Source organism: Thermobia domestica, chromosome 10 (assembly GCF_964235325.1).
Source record: "Thermobia domestica chromosome 10, izTheDome1.hap1.1, whole genome shotgun sequence".
NCBI lineage: Eukaryota > Metazoa > Arthropoda > Insecta > Zygentoma > Lepismatidae > Thermobia > Thermobia domestica.
The window spans coordinates 190,080,801-190,102,535 of record NC_137463.1 but is presented as its reverse complement, the minus strand read 5'-3'; the positions used below and the strand labels follow the sequence as shown (position 1 = coordinate 190,102,535).

At 38.3% G+C, this 21,735-nt stretch overlaps 1 protein-coding gene across 3 annotated transcripts in view; it reads right to left on the bottom strand.

The window, feature by feature from the left end:
* LOC145662121 (uncharacterized) overlaps positions 1–21,735 on the bottom strand; it is a 95,199-nt gene that overhangs the window by 70,220 nt on the left and 3,244 nt on the right. The gene's annotated exons all lie outside the window — the stretch shown is intronic.

Sequence of the window (21,735 nt, the reverse complement as noted above, 5' to 3'; positions counted from 1 at the left end):
AGAAGGGAACCTAGAAAGGAAAGCATTTTCAAATATCTTAGAGAACACTGACGTAAGAGAAATTGGTCGGTAGTTTTCCACTTTATCTCTGCTTCCTTTCTTGTGTAATGGTTTTATGATTGATTATTTTAATTTCGTAGGAAATGTACCATTTTTAAAAGATCAATTCATTATACAGGCAAGTGAGGAAGCTACTATTTTCGCTGCCTTTTTTAACACAAAAGTAGGGATTTCGTCAATACCAGTGGAATTTTATTTTTTAATTTTGAAATAACAGATTCTACTTCCCTTAAAGTAACTGGTGTTAGGAACATAGAATTTACGGTCATAGATATAGATCTTAATAGTGGGCTATGTTTTGGGAGAGATATCTGATTGGGGAGCATTTTAACAAGTGAACTGAAATACTCGTTGAAATGGTCCGCAATCCTAATTGGATTATTTAAAATTTCGTTTGAAATATCTATGTGTAATTTTATGTTTTCTTGATTTTGTTCATGTCTGTTCCGCCTAATAACTCAATTTTACCGGAAGTGGCGCTTTCCATTATGTTCGCCCGAGTCACTCATTTGTTAACGCCTTATTACGAACATTCAATAGTAAATATACACTGAGTGCTCAAAAAATTGCGCCTACTTACCTAATACTTTGTTGGTCCATTTTTTGATCAAATGATGGCCTGGACAGGGCGTGGCATGGATTCTTGTAGTTGCTGATATGTTTCCACGGGGATCTGACACCATATAATCCTGATGGCATCCCACAATGAGCCCACAGATGTTTGTGCAGGAGTCATGGTACGTAGAGCTCGTTCATCAACATCCCATAAATGTTCTATAGGATTAAGAGCCGCAAGTTGGGGGGCCAATTCACATGCTGCAGCTCTGTGCAATGTTTCTTAAGCCATGTAAGTACAGTCCTGGCTTAGTAGCACCGTGTATTGCCGTCCTGAAAGATGCCATCTTCGTATGAGTAGAAGTTGTGCAGGGTGTAGGGTGTACGTGATCCCTTAACACCTGTAGATACACAACGGATGTCACACTGTGGTCCATGCACACCAACGGTCCCAGTCCATGCCAACAGAAGCACCCCCCAAATTATACTGCAGCCCCAAGCTGCCTGTACAGTACCCAACATGCACGAGGGATCCATAGCTTTGTATTGTTGGCGCCACATATGCACATGCCCGTCCGAAAGGAGTACCAGAAACCGTGATTTATCGGACCAACACATCCTTTTCCAATCATACAAGATCCAATGAGCGTTTTCCTATTCCCAAGCGCCACGAAGTCGGCGGTGACGAGTCGTAAGGAGTAGGTCGTTTGCTGTGGAAATTGAGGCGCGCCAGTGTATACCGAAGGTCTTAGTAAAGGGGAGAAAATCCAATATCGAAACTCATTTCTTGAGAATTAGTATCTGTGTTATCGCCAGTCTTTTCTTCTTCGACGGTTTCAACGGCCACCAATGAAGGTGTTACAAAGCAGTTAAATTGCAATATGATCCGAAACAGTAGCGTACCCAGGAATTTATTTCGGGGGGGGGGGTCCAAACTAAATACGAAGGTATTTTATATTAAAATTCCTAAAATTGCCCCTAAAATTAGGCTAAATTTTAAAACAGTCGAAATTTCGGGGGGGGTCCGGACCCCCAGGTCCCCCCCTGCGTACGTCCCTGATCCGAGAATATAGGCACTGAAGATAAGCAACAAAACGGAATAGATATTTATTACAGGTCCTGTTAGATCTACAATGGAAAGTGTTCCCGTAAATGAAGGTGAACAGTAGTATAATAAATTTTACCATACGAAAATTTTGGTTGATGGTAGAACCAAAAATAGAAACGGTTTAATGTATTTTGAATTTTGTGTAGTTTTGCAGTTTTTTTTTTTTTTTTTTTTTTTTTATAAGATTCGATGATTGAGGTTTTGGTTCCATTGAAGAAATGCGAGAGACGCAGAATTTGCATAAGTCTGTGAACTTTCATGAAAACTACAAATATCACAGTGAATGTTGAAGGAAAAGGTGCGATCTCAGAAAATACTAAAACATAGAACAACTATCGAATGCCTATCCCAGATCCAAATTGGAACGGTCAAGAGCGTTGGAATATATTTTAGACTATTAGTTATTTTTCACGTTCTAAATTCACACAATTTAATATTCAGGACTCACGAAGAATATTCAGACGCCGATTTTAGCAGTAAGTTTAAAAAAAAAAAAAAAAAATATGTAGCCACATAAATTGCTAGACTTGATGCACCTTTACACCGAATGAAGAACACGAAGATTAATGGTGATTATCCCCCCCCCAAATAACAGCAACATAAAAGTGAATTTATAAAAAAAAAGTCATAGCAAGCAAAACCAAAAATTTAGGAAAACTGTTAAAAAAAAAAACACTAGTTCTTCATTGTATCGTGGCGGACCTTCACCAGGTAATGGCGATTGCTTTGGAACCAAATGCAGAGTATGAGAATTAAATCTGTCATATCTGTAGTTTCGTGTGGGGAAGAAACAAAATTGTGAACCAAAGTTTTAAGAACAACTCAAATTATTAATATATGCCAAAGATTATTTACTTATATCATCATAAAAGATATACGAAAGACGTTTCGAAACGAAGAAAAATAACGTAGAACTTTGTAAGCGTAGGCAAAGAAATCTAACGTAAACACACTAAAGACGAATCATTTGACGGGTAGTAATCGTGGTTCAATGGACAAGGTGCTCGACCCGTAATCTGAAGGTTCTTCGATCGGGTCCACGGAGGACAAGTATTTTTTATTTTATTTTAGAATATTCGGTGGCGATTGATCTGCGATGATACACGTTTTATTATCTTCAGATATTTGAATATTCGGATGTTTCAATACTTGAACTACCGAATCTTCAGGGATAATAATAATAATTATTATTATTATGTCGTAGAAGATCAAAAGTTACAAGCTTATTATCGCTCAGGTCATATTGTGGTCGCCGGCTCATTTAATTAAAATAATTTTGAAGAGATATTCACATTAAATGATCCGGGGACCCACAAACCCTCACAACAAGTGAAAATTTTACCGTTGTCGGCCAAGGCAGCTAACAGCAGGAATACGCTTCCTAATTACTTACTTAAAACGCAGGTAAAACACATGTAAGAAAAGCTACAGCTAAAGGCATGCGATTCAAGCAGGTGGATGAACGAAAACAATTGAATATAAACAACAATTTTTATTAGGCTGAGGGCCTCAATATTTAAGTACAAAATTTAAAATATTTTATATTTCGAAGTATTTAACTAAATATTTGTCCACTGTTCAGATATACTAAGATACTTATGAAGTTTATTCTGCCATGTAGAACGTCCTATTCTTCCTTCTTGATGAGGAGCTCACTACTTGCTCCTGCCTGCTCCAGCAACCGCCAAGTTCGAAGTGGACGAGCCTCTCTCGCTGCTTTCCGTGTATATCCGCTTCGTAGGCTCGCCGACTGGACAGCAGTGTTGCTAATCCTTTGGGTGACGTCACCTGCATGGTTCTGTGGGAGGGGACTACCACAATCCATACTGAAAATTTGATTAAGATCGGTCCTGTGGTTAAAGCATGATGAAGTCATAAAGACAATCACTTTTATTTTTATTCTCTTTACATATATCTGCCCCCCTCCCTCCCCTAGGTTACACCGTAAAAGTGAAATAAGGAAAATATCCCAAGCCCGAACCTTATCTATGTTGAAAGTTTAATCAAGATTGGGCTGGTGGTTCAAGAGTTATTAAGTTTTATTTATTTTTAAATATCTTCTCCCTCCCCTAAGTTCTATTGTTAAAGTAATATGATATAAACCACCTCAGGTCCGATCCTCTTGTATGCTGAATTTTTTTAAGGTCGGTCGGGTGGTTTAAGCGTGATGAAGTTACAGAAACAGTCATTTTTATTATTATTTTTTTTTTACATATATCTCCCCCTCCCCTGTCCGTTGCACTATAAAAATAGAATGAAAACATCCCAGGACCGAATCTTATCCATGTTGGAAGTTTGATCGAGAACAATCGGGGTTCAAGAGTTATTAAGTTTTATTTATTTTTATAAATTTCTCCCTTCCTCTAAGTTCTACAGTTAAAGTGATATGACACAAACCACCTCGAGTCTGAACCTCATCTATGTTGAAAATATGGTTCAGATTGGTCGGGTGGTTTAAACGTGATTGAAGTCACAAAGACAGTCACTTTTATTTTTACTTTTTTGACATATATCTTCCCTCTCCTTCGTTGCACTGTCAAAGTGAAGTGAAGCAGAGCCGTACTGCAACCCAGGGGCCCACCGGGAATGTACTTCCTAGGGGCCCACTCACATGTTCGTACTGCCACCCTTCCTCTCAACAATAAAATGGAGTCCGGGAGTGTCATTCGGATCAAGTATGGTGAAAAATCTTAGAAATCAGATTTAAAACTTTTTCAAGGCAATAATTTCTTCCCTGACACTGACTGACCTGAGATAGTCAGGTCCATTCTTCTCTTGCAACTCTATAATCAACTGCATTCCATTACTTCACACCATCCCTAAAATAACAGTTGCACCTGTGCCATGAACCCTTCATAGGCGCCCCTGGTGCATATACAAACACATATATAATACATCAAAATGAATTTATACAAATGCAACACTTCTCCATTGTCCTGTATTAGCAGTAGAGTCCTCTGACTTTGTAAAGATGATAGAACGAATGATATTCTGATACTCTATCATCCCAGAGGCAACACGACCTGAAAATATGTACCTGGTATGAATCCTTGCAGAGAATATGTCTCTTCCCTCACTTTCACACAACTTTGACATAAGCGAGGTGAAATTGCTGTAAACAAACCTTCCAAAAGCTACTTCCATTAAACTGCTGCCTCCACAGTATCAAAATATTAAAATAACTCAATCATTCAAAAACAAAATTCCACATCAGTGACATCAAAATGTATACTTTTTAGTTATTTTTTCAATATATTTTTTTTATTTCTGTTTAATTTACTTCACAACAGCTGTTTATACACACCTATGATCTAACCTACTTTATATATATTCTGGAAGGTTTTAAATGTCACAGAATCATTGAACGACTGATAATCGTTCTTTACCTTGTTGCAGTGATTTAACTTATGATCTTAGAATCTTCCTCTTACACGTAGGAGAGGCCCATTTAACACGGGTATAAAAACCGACCCACAAAAGTTTGATACTGGCAATACGCACAACTCAAAGTAAATGTATAGTATTCTGTACATGGATCCACAACTAAGAACATGGATCCACAAAGGACTTATTTCATACTGAACCACAGAGTTCTTAGGAGAACCCATACGTAAATAGATCGTTTTAAAGTAAGGTATGAATGAATATTAATTCCTTTTAGCATTTTTGGCGAAATCTAAAGCTAGCTGATTTAAATGTGCATCTACATAAGACTCCTTATGATGCTCTTACCACACGTTTTAAAATGCATCGTTTAAAAAGCATATCTGCGGCATAGTGATTGATCCTGTGATTTTCATATAAAGACATAAATATTTTCTTCTTCTTCTTTTTATTTAAAAAAAAAAGAATAGAGTTAAGTTTTCATTTTTAGCTCCATTGTCTCCGTAAGCAAGGAGGCCCACAAACTTTTAAAAATTACTGAAAACATTTTCACCATAAATTTACAAAAATAAAATGACATGAGTCATTCCTATATAATTCATGAATGCTTTCGAACATGCTGAGAGAGGTCCCACCATAAAACTTTTTGATGGGCCCTTCTTGTATTTTCCCTCTCCAGGGCTCCCAATCATCTTAATCCGGCCCTGTATATTTTCTATATGGAAAACAATTGCGTTGTAAAATGTAAATTATTAGTTTTAAGTTATGGTATCATTTGAGATTTCAGTTTAGCCGAATAATTCAATATTAGCAAAATTATAAAGCAAAGTGGAAAATCAGGAACCTCAAGAGTTGAATTACAAAAAAGTGTTAAAATCTGTTTTCACAAGATCTTGGGCTGGCAACGCTAGTCTAGGATTAGCTTACTATATTGTCGGTACTCGACATGTTATCGTCCTCCGTTCTGTTATTCCCATATGCAAGGAGTGCGTGACGTGTGCCTTTTTGTACATATTATACCGCTACTTACGATATGAGGCGGAGGGCCCACTAAAAAAAAAAAAAATCACCGTCCAGGACCCACAGGGAAATTTCCCGGTTTCCCGCCTGGCCAGTACGGCCCTGAAGTGAGGAAAACATCCCAGGACCAAATATTATCTATGTTGAAAGTTCGATCGGTCGGGTGGTTCAAGAATTATTAATTTTATTCATTTTCATATACACTATGTGATCAAAAGTATCCGGACACCCCCCCAAAACATACATTTTTCATATTAGGTGCATTGTGCTGCCACTTACTGCCACGTACTCATTATCAAGCGACCTCAGTAGTAATTAGACACCGTGAGAAAGCAGAATGGGACGCTCCGCGGAACTCATGGACTTCGAACGTGGTCAGGTGATTGGGTGTCACTTGTGTCAGAAGTCTGTACGCGAGATTTCCACACTCCTAAACATCACTAGGTCCACTGTGTCTGATGTGATAGTGAAGTGGGAACGTGAAGGGACACGTACAGCACAAAAACGTTCAGGCCGACCTCATCTGTTGACTGACAGAGACTGCTGACAGTTGAAGAGGGTCGTAAAGTGTAATAGGCAAACATCTATCATACAGGAATTCTAAACTGCATCAGGATCCACTCCAAGTACTATGACAGTTAGCGTGGGGTAAGAAAACTTGGATTTCATGGTCGAGCGGTTGCTCATAAGCCACACATCACGCAGATAAATGCCAAACGACGCCTCGCTTGGTGTAAGGAGCGTAAACATTGGACGATTGAACAGTAAAAAATCGTTGTGTGGAGTGAAGAATCACGGTACACAATGTGGCGATCCGATGGCAGGTTGTGGGTATGGCGAATACCCGGTGAACGTCATCTGTCAGCGTGTGTAGTGCCAACTAAAATTCGGAGGTGGTGGTTTTATGGTGTGGTCGTGTTTTTCTTGGAGGGGGTTTGCACCCCTTGTTGTTTTGCGTGCCACTCTCACAGCGCAGGTCTACTACATTGATGTTTTAAGTACCTTCTTGCTTCCCACTGTTGAAGAGCAATTCGGGGATGGTGATTGCATCTTTCAACACGATCGAGCACCTGTTCATGCTCCACGGCCTGTGCCGGAGTGGTTACACGACCATAACATCCGTGTAATGGACTGGCCTGCACAGAGTCCTGACTTGAATCCTATAGAACACCTTTGGGATGTTTTGGAACGTCGACTCCGTGCCAGGCCTCACCGACCTACATCGATACCTCTACTCAGTTCAGCGTTCCGTGAAGAATGCGCTGCCATTCCCCAAGAAACCTTCCAGTACCTGATTTAAAGTATACCTGCGAGAGTGGAAGTTGTCATCAAGGCTAAGGGTGCGCTAACATCACATTGAATTCTAGAAGTACCAATGGTGGGCGTCACGAACTTGTAAGTCATTTTCATCCAGGTGTCCGGATACTTTTGATCACACAGTGTATTTCTCCTCCTCCCCTAAGATCTATTGTCAAAATGAAACGATAAAAAATCTCAGGTTTGAACTTCATATATGTTGAAAATTTGATTGAGATCGACCGGGTGGTTCAAAAGTTATTAATCCACGAACATAGTCACTTTTATTGTTATATTTATTGATTTTTGTATATCTCCCCTCCATACCCTCTCCTACGTTGCTCCGTCAAAGTGAAATTATAAAAATCATGCCAGTCTCGAACCCCATCTACATTGAAAATTTGATCAAGATCGGTCGGGTTGTTCAAGAGTTAAGTTTTATTTATTTTTTCTATGTCCCTCTCCTCTCCCAACCCTAAGTTCTACCGTCAAAGTAAATAGCTAAAAACACTCCCACGTCAGAACCGCATCTACGATGAAAATCGTGATCGTTCGAGCGGTTCAAGAGATTAAAAGTCACAAACATAGTCACTTTCAATTTTATAATATAGATTTTGCGCGAAACGTACAGTAGAACACTTTATACATGAAACTTTAGTGGAACACTTTCGTTTATAATTTGAGTAATTGCAGAGGTGTGTCCTGGAGGTCCGAACCCCTCCCCGAAATCCCGAATTTTCTGTGTTTTCCTAATTTTAGGGTAACTTTAAAAATTTTAATACCATTATTATTATTGAAGTTTTATTTAATGATTCACACTGTTCTAAAAAAAAAAGTTAAGCGCTTTCTTTATGGTTGTTTTAGTTGTAGGCGGCTCAGCCCTGGAGCTTGTGTCCCTGGATCTATCTCAGCTCCCGCCCAGTGGGCATTGTGCTGGACATACGCCGTGTGAGTAGGTTTTCTTGGGTTTGTTTCCTCCCACTTTCTTTATTCCACTATTTCTTTCATTCTCCCATCATCGACGTCTACTTTAGCTTAACCGGCATAATCATGGGACGTAAAACTTAAAAACAATTTTCCTTAGGGTTCCTGTGAGTTCAGTAGCCCTACTTTCCTGATTAAATTTGACTGGAAACCTTTCGTTGAATATTTAGCTAGTTGTAGGGACGTACGCAGGGGATATGTTCTGCTGATCATGATACTTCTCTCCAAACCCGACTATTTTGTAACTTTTACCTAATAAAGATTTGAGATCTAAATATTACGTCCTATTACAATGCAAATAAGCATACTGAAATTGATAGGAAAAAGGAAAAGAAATTCATTTGGACCCTGTCTAAGGATGAATTGCCTTATAAGAGATACTTTGGAAGGATTAGTATCCGGAAGAAAAAGAGGGGGAAAAGAGATGTGTCAACTCCTGGACAATATGAGGATGGAAACTTCGGATACCTTAACAGAAACTAAGTGGGATTTGTCTTCATCACAATACATAATAACGCCCTTTCTTTAGGGAAAAGATTTTGAATTATGGATGCGTTATATTGATATTTTAACAAAATAAACATACGAACTAAAAAAAAAAAATAATAGTTTCTATTTACAAATTTTGGTTGAACGGATGGAACGTGTTGGAAATGGCGAAAGAAAATATTATTATTTCGAGCAATAGAAGTAATAGTGGAAGAAGTTCGGAACAATTGCTAGGAAACAATAACGTTTCAGACACATTTAAGACTCATACTAGGCACTGATGATGACGTCTTATGTATTCATGAATTATTTGCTAAACACGCTACCTTCTCAGACAGTGAGACTCAAGGTTGTAGACGTGTGACGTGATGTTAGTATTTCCCCAGTGAAAAAAGTCGTTTCTACTCTCTTGTAAGTCCGAGAGAAATTGAGTATTTTTCATGTTATTATACATCAGAAGTATCAATATTGTAAAAGATAAAAATTTCCTTAATTACGTCAGCGCGAATCGAACCTAGCACCCCTAAATTACGAAACGAATGCTCACGCCACTACCCTAAGACTGCTCTGTTAAGTAAGTCAAAAACACTCGTACACGTAGCAAAGTGCACACGTTTATGATAACGACGAAACACTGATTTCGATCCCAGCCCCCGCCAAGTGAACTTTGTGGTGGACAAACATCGTGTGCGTGGGTTTCCTCGGGGCTTTCCCGTTTCCTCCCACTTTCTTCATTCCATTTCATTTATTACTCATCATCACCGTCTCCTTTAGCCTAACCGGCATAATCATGGGACGTAACACTAAAGATTTCATTTCATTTCGAAACACACTGATTTCCATCATGATAAAATACTATAGTCCAGAGCAGTGTTTCTCAAAGTGTGGGTCGCGGACAGTTTGTAGGTGGGGCGCGAGAAGTTTTCCTTTCAATTATGATTTTTTTGTGTGTGTGCAGAAACATGTGTTGGGAAGTACTATTCAGAAAATGAAAATTGGAAGTGTTTGTTGATGAGGCGAAAAGTAAGGGATTACACAGCAATGCCCTGTTAAACAATCAGTAGAGATGCTGCGATAGGATGGGAAGATAGTGGAAGAGTCAAAATCTGTCAGAGGGTAGGGCATTGCGTCGGAAGTAGTATTATCTCTGTGTTACCTTCGTATGGAAACACTTTAACCCTCTTTGTGCAAGCGTACCGTTTCATATGATATACTTATTGTGAAAGAAATTTACATTACATTTGCTCGATAGGCACCGACTGATATTCTCTAAACTAGTGCTATTCAAAGGAAGTACGTAATCCTAAAATAAGCATATTTTTTCGGATGCGCAGTTTATCCCCCTTAAATAGTCTTTTGATTGGCATGCTGATTGTCCTTTTATTGGGTCTCTATTTGTCCCTCTTTTTAATCAACAAAACATAAGGGTATTCATTTTAATAAGTTCATTTCGATTTAAGTTTTTAAAACAGCTTCAGGGGCACACAATTAAATGGCAATCTGTGTCTACGGGTACGCGAGAAAAAAGGTTGAATAGCACTGCTATGAACGACTGGACCACTTCATAAATTTACATTACAATTTAGTTTGAAAGTGAGATATTTACAAGAGACATAAAAAAGAAGCCAACTAAATTTGGATTTATTAAAATTTACACATCGGTCTCTACTTTGTAACATTCGTGGTCGCTCTTGGTGTTCACATCATTCCCAAATAAATTTCATGTTAATCACTCTTACGGACTGTTATTGAACGAAGTGGAATTAGAGATTTCATTTACAAAATTTAACTACTTTGAAATACACCACCATTTCCTAAAATATCAATGTGAATTTGAATAAAAGTAGGTGGACCACAAATACTTTTTATTATTTAATTGGGTCGCAATAACGACAAGTTTGAGAACCACTGGTCCAGAGTATTCAAATTTAAATTAGAAAACAAAAAGATATACAAACACGCAAGGACATGAAGGACAGAGTGATCTTAAGACTAATTCGAACCCTTAAATGGAACTTTGTTGCCTCAGACAACTTTTTTCTAATTCACCGAAAGCATTTCCGTAACTTGTCTCTATTATCCTTGGTTCAACTTGTTTTAGAAGAGGGGATTGGTCCACCAGGACATATCTCCTGCGTACGTCCCTACAACTAGCTAAATATTCAACGAAATGTTTCCAGTCAAATTTCATCTAGAAAGTAGGACTACTGAACTCACAAGAGGCCAAAGAAAATTTGATTTTAGGTTTTACTTCCCATGGTTATGCTGGCTAAGCTAAAGACGTCGATGGTGAGAATGAAAGAAATAGTGGAATAAAGAAAGTGGAGGAAACAGATCCTAAAGAAAACCTACTGACACGGCGTATGTCCAGCACAATGTCCAGTGGGCGGGAGCTGGAATGGGTCCAAGGACACAAGCTCAAAAGCTGAGCCGCCTACGAGTAAAACAATCATAAAGAAAGAGCTTAACTTTTTTGGAACAAGGTGAATCATTAGTCACAAAACTTCAGTAATAATAATAATAATAATAATAATAATAATAATAATAATAATAATAATAATAATAATAATAATAATAATAATAATAATAATGGTATTAACACATTTAAAGTTACCCTAAAATTATGCAAAACTTACAGAAAAGTCGTGATTTCAGGGAGAGGTCCGAACCTATAGGACACACCTCTGCAATTACCCAAATTTTAAACGAAAGTGTTCCACTAAAATTTCATGTAGAAAGTATTCTACCGTACGTTTCAAACAAAATAACTATAACTGAACAGTAAAGTATATAATAAACTAACTTTTAGTATGCAGAAGTAATTATAAAAGCTTTGCTACAAAAATACCTACACAGACCATAACTCAATGAGCTCCGAAATACAAAGTAACAAAATAGCGTATAAGATTCAGTCTAGAGAGCAATTGTTATTTAAAGAACTGACATACACTATTTCAAGAATCGAGATAAAACGAGAAATGAATGAAATCTTTAAGTTTAACGTCCAACGGTTATGCCGGTTAGGCTAAAGGAGACGGCGATAATGAGAGATGAGTGAAATGGTGGAATGCAGAAAGTGGAAGAAAACGGGAGAACCCCGAGAAAACCCACGAGCACGGGTTCGTCCACCACAAAATCCACACGGCGCGAGCTGGGATCGAACCAGGGACCCCAAGCACCGGAGATGAACGCATAACCACTGAGCCACCGCGCCCCCAAAACGAGAAATGTCTGATATTTTTGTCTCGTTTCTATTCTTATGTCCAAAGCGAGACGATAATTTGAGTTAGCCTTTTTCTGTCTCGAATGAAAAATAATAATTCTCTATTTCGATTTTGTTTGAGAAACGAGACGAGAAATTCCTTCTCTCGTGGACAACACTAAACAAAACGGAAATGTTCGTCAAATGTCACGTTTCTGCATGTAATAGTATAACCTGAACAATAATAAGCTCGTGACTTTCTTCTACGAGATGATTGTTATTATTAGTTTATTAATATTATTTATTGTTATTATTCTTATTATTCCTGAAGATTTGATAGTTCAAGTATTGAAACATCCGAGTATTTAAAAATCTGAAGATAATAAAACGTGTGTCATCGCAAACAAAAATTCTAACGTAAAAAATACTTGACCTCTGTGGATCCGATCCGAGGACCTTCAGATTACTGGTCGAGCGCCTTAACCATTGAACCATTAACAGTACACGGTAAATGATTCGTCTTGAGTGTGTTCAAGCTGGGTTTCTTTGCCTCCTCTTACAAAGTTCTACGTTATTTTACTTCGTGTCGAAATGTCTTTCGTATATCTTTTATGATGATACAAGTTACCGTAGTTTATATTAATAACTTGAGTTGTTCTCAAACGTTTGGTTCACAATTTTGTTTCTTCTCCACATGAAACTACATATTTAATTCTCATACTCTGCATTTGGTTCCAAAGCAGTTGCCATTACCTGGTCAAGGACTTAGGTCCGGCACTATACACGAAATCTGACTTTAATTGAGCAATCTCTTACTGTGAATTGCAAAGACAGCGATGAAATCAAGAAAAATTCTATATCTGTTTGTTGATATTGTATCGTCGTCACCTTTAATATTATACCATACAACTGGTAAAAGGTGTCACATATAGCCTCACTGATGAAAGGGGCGTTAAACTCAAGAACAACTAGCAAAGGGCCTACGGGGCTCCCTCCCTCTAGGTCAAACAAAGATCACCTAAAGTCTTCTCTGTATTCCTACAATCACAATTCGACGGGGGTCGGAAAACTTGAACATCCGTGGACGGCTTGCGATTTGCGAATATCTCCTCCTGGAAACGTGCAATATATTCTGACAAGCCTGAATAGCCCTTTTATCTTATTTACAACTGCCAATGCACATGTACCGAGAACACTCAAAGAAGTTTATGCTGTAAATTGTTTACTCTCTATCGTAAAACGTGTGGCTCTGTGACGCCATGGGCTGCAATATCCTGGTCCTCAGTGGTTCCTGCGATTACGCTCACAGGACGTATTACTGCCAGTGGTTTTGTGGATATTTTAAGTCGATCATGTGCATCTATGTTTAAGATGTTCCATGTCAATGTCCAATTTTAGAAGATGAGTGTGTACCAATTCACATTGGAAACGTGATTGTATGAACGACGGAATGAATATAACTCTCTTGGCACCCCAATCCTCAAACCTGAAGATCATTCAGCATCTGGGGCGAGTTAGGGAACATATACCCTTATCCACAATTGCTGAGGGAACTGAGTGATGCACAGGTCCCAAAGGTCATCTCAAGCCGTGTTAATCAGGTAAGTTGCACTCTTTCTTATCTCTCTGTTAGGACAACCTATTTTTACAATCACAGTCCGACTAGTGCTGCATAACCTCAACATCCACGATTGGGTTCCGGATTTGAATCGTAATCACCGACTTCAACGAGGAAGCGCGAGAAAGATGTTGCGAGGAATGTAAGAACCGTCTCTCGACGACTGGAGGAGATTTATAGGGTTCAATGAATCACCTTTCTTCTTGTTGCATAAGAAATTGTCCATTATTCGACTGGAAGCGATTCACACGTTGCATGACACAATTCTGCGATAAATGCAAGCTGTACTACAGATTCATGGGATTCCAATGCACTATATTGACCGAGTGAACATACACACAAACATATTGTATAAGCACAAACACTAGAGATGCAAGGGCTCGAAAAAAAAAACGACTTTTTTAAAAAAAACTCGGTTTTTTCTGCTTCGCTTTTTTGCTTGGGAAATTTTGTGCTTTTTTTAAATTTCTGCTTTAAATTGATAAAGCAGACTTTGCTTCGCTTCTCTATAACACAATAAGTCATTTAATTAGTGGTTGATGCTGATAATAATATAAAACCTCGAAAATAAACTATGAATTTTGAAAAGATATTTCAAACGATTTTTCTTCAATATATTTACATTATGAATTCTAAAGGATTAACCAATGTATATAATAAGAGTTTTTTTAACCTGCTATATACAAAAGTAAGCAGAGTTGGCAAGAACCATGGATTGTTTTGAAAATGCCAAAAACCCGTTTTGGGGGGGGTGTTTAAACGAGGCTTTTTTGGTTTAAACCAGGTTTTTTTTTTATTTAGATTCTTTGCTTTATGTATTATGTATTACATATTCACAGAAATAAGTTTGTTTCGCCTTGGTGTTATTATGCAACAGCGAGGTTATGCCGGAAAAACTCCCATAAGCTTAAAGAAGTCCAGTCAATAAATTTCTTAAATTGAGAAGTTCCCGCCCTAACCATCGGGAAAATTCCGTCATTACTTGAAATGTAAGACAATAACGGAAAAATCCTGTTATTGCTTTGCATATAAAATTTAAAGGTCAACGTATCATAATCAGTACGCTAAAACTGGGGTATTAAATTACAAATTTAGTGCGTAGATATCATTGAAAGTCCAATCCAAGCTGATGTTGGAAGCTACGTAGGCAATCAATAAATTTTTCCAATTTTTATCAATATATTTAAGCAATCTTGGCTTCTTTATAAAACAACAGGCATTAGGCATGCAAGAATATACAATTTGGTTTCGTTTCGTATGTTTAGGATTAACATCCTTACGAAATACCGAGGTTGTCAAGGAGAAGACTTTCGCTTAAACTGACATCTGAATTGCTACTTGGTTTACGCATGAAAGAAGGGTTATGGTTCGACCGAGAATTCAACATGGGACACCTTGATTAAAAGGTGAAAGGGAAATAAAACTATTGCAGGTGGTTTGATATCTGGAAACGTCACCATGAAGTTCACGATTCGCATTTTTCATTCTTTTTATTTTTTGGTTTAAACCAGTTATTAAAAAAAAAGTTGAGGTAAACCAGCCAACCCTAAAAGTAAACACTTCTTTTTTAAAAAAATACACAAATAACTAGCAAATTGTATGTAGTATTTTTACTTCAAAATAATCCATACCCTCTTTTTGAAACAAAATAAAATTAAAATAAAACATAAGAGAAATACTTAGATTTATATGATACAATTAAAGGCTGCACATCTGGAACTTTTGGTTCTGTATATTCTTGAAATTCTACAGTTAAGTTTTACACAGTGGTGTAATGCTAGAATTTTTGGTAGGTATACGCTCGATTGTTCTGAAAAGTATAGCGTACAAGCAAGACTACTTGGCGTATACGCACCCCAATATACGCTCATTCTTTCGTAAATTTAAGGTGAGTATACGCTGGACTATAAACATTTTAGGTGGGTATACGCCGTATACTCCCGTATACACCCCATTACATCCCTGGTTTTACATAACCACCATCATGGTTTACCCAATTCTCAAGTTTTCTGAATTTTTAACAAGAGGGATTAAACATATCATTACGGACCTCCCCCCCCCCAAAAAAAAAGGACTACGGAATATATTTAAGTTAAGTTAAATACAATTGCACAACAAACATGAGTGAGTGATTAGCTTTTGCGCTTCTATCGGGAAGTCCGGGATTCAATCCAGCATTCGACCATTCTGACAAAGCTTTTTTTCATTCCATCTGTGAAGTAGAAATAATGCGTGTACTGTGAGTTGGCCGACTTCCTTTCTTATTGTTTTTAAATCGTTATTATTACTAATTACCAGCAGTGACAGTTTTGCGAAGGTTAGGGGACGGTCTTTCGGACTGAAGCCTGTACCCCAAAGTTACGGAATGTCTGCAACAAACGAAATATCTATTAGTTATGCCTTTACTCATAAACTTTATGCTACCGTCAAATAAAAATTACAAATGTTTAGAAAAACTAAACATTAGTAAGAAAAACCCTTCCCAAAATACTTTTCTAAATCCGCCACTGATTCTCAGTATAAAATGATCTTTAAGGTTGTATCCGGAAGATTATTGCTAAACATATAAATGAAACGAAATATTAGTTATGCCTTTACTCATAAACTTCAAGCACCTCCCAAATAAAATTAGATTTTTAGAAAACGAAACAATCAGAAAAACCCTCCTAAAGTACTTTTCTAAATCTGCTTCTGATTATTTCTATAAATTGGTACTCAAGGCTGTGACCGGAAAGTTATTGCTAAATCACTTCACAGCTACAGTATAACAGAAATGTGGAAGTACGGTTTGACGGATATAGCTATTGAAAAACGTACGCTTTGACGCATAAATAGAAAAACGGGCAAGTTTAACTTTGGCGCTAGAAGCTAGAGTACTAAGCTCTTAGAAATGAAACACGGATGACAAACTAAAATGATCTAGAGAAGAAAAAAGATGTCGATAACTCAAAAGTTAAAATAAAGTTAAATAGCCTCTAAAATTGCCCTCAAATACTACATTCTTCATGTTAGCTTTAATTCGTAAAACATGTGCTCCATCCATCTTGATGGTGAATTTCAGAATATCGCATTTAGGTCATGGAATTCTTATCTAACTATAGAATATACTATAAGAAAGCTATTTAGATAGAAAAATCATGAAAATGAAAAAAGCCAAAATTTCCAAAATTCTCGTTTTTTCCAAAAAAAAACCGGCTGTTTATGTGAAAAAAAAAAACATCGATTCAAAAAAGCCGGCTTTTTGCATCTCTAACAAACACACACAAACATATTGTATATGTATACAGGTGTTTCCAAACAACACCGACAACGTCTGGGAGGTGATTCCTGACACTAAGATAAACCAAAAAGTATAGACCAACTTGAGTGCACAAATGCTTCCTTTCGGAGTTTACAGGCTGCCAAAAACACGAAAAAATGAATTTTAAAGGTCCGTAGCTCCAAAACTATGGGACCTACCGTAGTCGGGTCAAGACTTCATATAGGAACTAATATGTGCGCTGTCCAAAAATCCATGTTTCAGAATCTTAAGGTACTCACATACCAATTTTTTAGAGGTAGTTGGTGAGTACTTCAAATTATATGCCCATAGCCAAACCTCCCTCTATAAAAATTGTTGTGTGAGTGCCTTAGGATTCTGAAACATGGATTTTTGGACAGTGTGCATACTAGTTCCTTCTTGATCCAACTACGGTAGGTCCCATGGTGAAGCTATGGATATTTAAATTTCATTTTTTTTCATGCTTTCCGTAGCCTATAACTCCGAAAGGAAGCATTTGTGCACCCAGATTGGTCTATACTTTTTGTCTTATCTTGGTATCACGAATCACCTCTCAAACGTTGTCGGTGTTGTTTTGAAACACCCTATATATATATATTTTGGTCTAGGAATTAATTCGTGCGGGTGGACAAGAGATGGCGCAACGAACGTAGCGTCCCACAGTTCCGTGTATCCACACATGTGTTGCAAACCCCTGTCATCGCGCATCGTTCGTAGTATAGGGCAGTGGATTAAAGCGTCAACAACACCAGTTTGTAGTTAAGTGAACATGGCGCAATTTGTGCCTGATAAAGTGTTTTTGCGGGGTGTCCTGCTGCATTACTTTAACATGCAGAAAAGTGCGACTGAAAGTCATCGTATTTTGGTGGAAGTGTATGGTGATCATGCTCTAGCTGAGCGAACGTGTCAGAAGTGGTTTGCACGGTTTAGAAGTGGTGATTTCGGCTTGGAAGACCAAGAGCGAGCTGAACAGCCAAAAACATTTCAAGACGAAGAATTGACAGCATTGCTCGAGCAGGATTCGTGTCAAACGCAGGAACAACTTGCAGCAGCATTAGGCGTTGATCAAACAACAATCTCCAAACGCTTGAAAGCCATGGGAATGATTCAAAAGATGTCACATTGGGTTCCACATGAATTGAAAGACAGAGACGTTGAAAGACGAAAAACCATTTGCGAATTGCTGCTTCAACGACAGAGCAGAAAGGGGTTTCTGCATCGAATTATTACGGGTGATGAGAAGTGGATCCATTACGAGAACCCTAAACGAAAAAAGGCCTGGGTGAAACCAGGTGAACCAGGTCCATCACAACCAAAACGAGATATTCACTGTGCAAAGGTTATGCTGTGCATATGGTGGGATATGAAAGGTGTGGTGTACTATGAGCTGCTGCAACCGGGTGAAACTATGAATGGAGAACGCTATCGACGACAATTAATGCGTTTGAAGCAAGCTCTGGCCAGAACACGACCAGAATGGGAGAACAGACATGATAAACTTATTGTTCAACATGATAACGCTCGCCCACATGTCGCAAAACCGGTCAAAACCTATTTAGAAAATGTCGGATGGGAAGTTTTACCCCACCCGCCGTATTCACCAGACGTTGCTCCTTCGGACTACTACTTGTTCGATTGCATGAACAACGATTTGATTGGACAGCGGTTTACTTCTTCAGAAGATATCGAAACATGGGTCTCTGACTGGATCGCTTCCAAGGATGAGGACTTCTTTCGCCACGGAATCCGTACATTGCCTGACAGATGGGCGAAAGTGGTGGCTAGCGATGGACAATATTTTTCTTAAGGTATGTATGTATTTTGTGTTTGTACTACAGCTTCAATGTGTGCGTACCAACCGCACGAATTAATTCCTAGACCATATATATATATATATATATATATATATATATATATATATATATATATATATAACCATGTTCCTGGACATGTTTCCATTTTTCGATCTTCAGTTTCGTTTTTTAACTCCCAATATTTTCATCTATTTTTCAAATTAGCGATCAGTTGGGTTCCTACTCCTCGTTTTCCTTCCATCTTTCCCTCTATGGCGGTATGAAGAATACAATTTCTTCGCAAGATCTGTCCAATCCAATTGACCTTCCTACGAAGGATGCTGGCTGGCTAAAAGCGTCGTCTCTTCTTCTACCTATCTCAAAACATCTTCGTTTGTTACTCTCTTTCTACATTTTATCCTCTCTATCTTCCTCCAACACCACACGTCGAAGCTCTCTAAATATTTCTTCTCTAACTTCCGTAATTGTTCAAGTTTCTGAACCATTCGGTCCAATATTCCATACATGGGACTTAACAAACTTCTTCGTCAAATATTAAGCCTGCTAATTACGAATGATGTTTTCCTGTTAAATACTTCTTTGGCTATGGCAATTCTTGACCTGATCTCTTTGGAGTAATAAGCGTCTCCCGTTAAATACTTCTCAAATATTTGAAATTATCGACCTCTTCAAGTTTATTTTTATTTCTTTTTTTTCACTGTGATCCGTAAGGGCGCGTTTCCACGAGATATTATCATGACTCAATTTTTCAATATTAATTTCCATTCTATATACTTTCCTAGTGTCAACTATTTTGTCAATCATCTCCTGCAGATCATCTTCGGTTCTATCTATAATAACCGTATCATCTGCATACCTGATCATCTTAATGATCTTCCCTTCTCCTGCTTGAAATCTCCAATTCCCATTAATGCTTCCTTTATTAAACATTCTCTGCAGTGATGTAATGCTGATTTTTTAGGTGGGTATACGCTCATCTTTTGCTACCCACACACATCTCTCTCTCTCTCTCTCTCTCTCTATATATATATATATATATATATATATATATATATATATATATATATGAAGGTCAGTTTTTGGTGTGAGTATATCCAACATAGTACGTGGTTGTGGTAGTTCAGTTACACCGTGAACTTGCGAAAGGACAGAGTGAACATGAGACCTCCACAGAGTGTTATAAAGATGTGTATGCTGTACGAGTTCAAACTGGGGTCAAACGTCACTGCAGCGGGCGGAAGATATGCCAGGACTTTAGTGAGGATGTCGTGACTACACGGACACTGTAGTGGTGATTTAACAAGTTTAGAACGGTGACGAAACACTCGAAGACACACCACGTGCCAGAAGTCCGACACATATATAAAATGATCTTCAGGCAGTAATTGAGGCAAACAGTGGCCAGACACGTGAGAAACTGGGACTAACATTCAGTGTGAGTGCAGAAACCATTCGTCAGCACCTCCATCAATTTGGGACGCATTACAAGTTGGGTTGATGGATCACACATCATTTGACTCGGGACCAGAAGGCAAGGCTAGCAGACACCTCTGTTTTTTGCTGTCTCGTCTGAGGAAGGAACCATTTCTGGATAGAGTGTTGCATGTGATGAGAAGTGGGTCCTGTACGAAGCTCCACGGCACCGTCATCATTGGTTAGCATTCCATGAACCGGTTCCAAAACAGCCGAAACCAGCACTGCACCAGAAGGAGGTCCTACTGTGTGTTTAGTGGACTGCTTGTGGCATCGTGCATCGTTAACTGCTACCAGCTGATCACAGCATCAATGCAACTGTGTATTATCAGCAGTTGAGCCGTGTTCAAGAAAAACTCAAAACTGGGGCCAGCACTTCTGAATCGCAAAGGGGTCCTCCTGTTACAGGACAACAATAAGCCCTACGTGGCTAGGATTAGCCGGAACCCCATTCTACGACTTGGATGGGAAACACTATTGCATCCACCATGCTCTTCGGACATTGCACCATCCTTTTATCACCTGTTGAATTCCTTGAACACTCACCTTAGAGGACGCCAGTTCAAATTCCTAGTAGAAGTACAAATTGCACTTGATACCTTCTTCGCTTCACGGCCCACCAAGTTCTACCGCGATGGAATCTATGGCCTTCCAGAACGTCGGCAGAAGATCGTCGATGCTGATGGGGACTATTTTAGATCTTCCAGTTACGTCTTAGGTGACATATCGATGTTCGAAGGTGGTGGGTGAAAAAGCGACAGAACTTTCTTGGTTATCTTTATATATATTCCTATTGCAGAACTTGGGGTTTGAAAGTAGACACGAAAACAAGCAAAATAATTTATTACACCGAAGTTGAAAGCGGTGTTCTTTCCAAGTTACAAGCGCGGGAAATTGCAGAAAATTGAACTTTGAGCATTAATAGCGAAAATATTAATAGTATTATTTTACACAAAAATTATTATTATTTTAGTAATTTTATAAATAAAATAAAATAAACAAATAATGAATGTAGTGTGATTGGTGTATGATCTAATTTCTGTATGATGTTCACTTTCCTTAGAACCCCGGACTGTGCAAATGTATCACCGACTGGTGCCCGCGAACCTACTGGGCTCGTGTAGGCATGCTCCCAACAATCACTGATCCATTCACCAAGCGAGTTGTCTCCGAAAAATGGAACTCAAATTTGCCCCAAAGAATATGATTCCAGAGCCTCTTCCATCTCAACTCACAGCTCGGCATCCAGGTCTGCAATCCGTCATCCGCAGCCCTTCGAGGAAAAGGTTGCGAACCACAAACTACCGACACAGGAAGTCGACCTCCCAGTGGAGTTGGCAATGAGGACTATGGAAATCTTAAATTAGGTCTCTAATGGTCCTACAAAAATAAAATAATTTCAATACATTTCCAAACTGAATTTAGCGCAACGGAAAAAAAATTAAATATTCC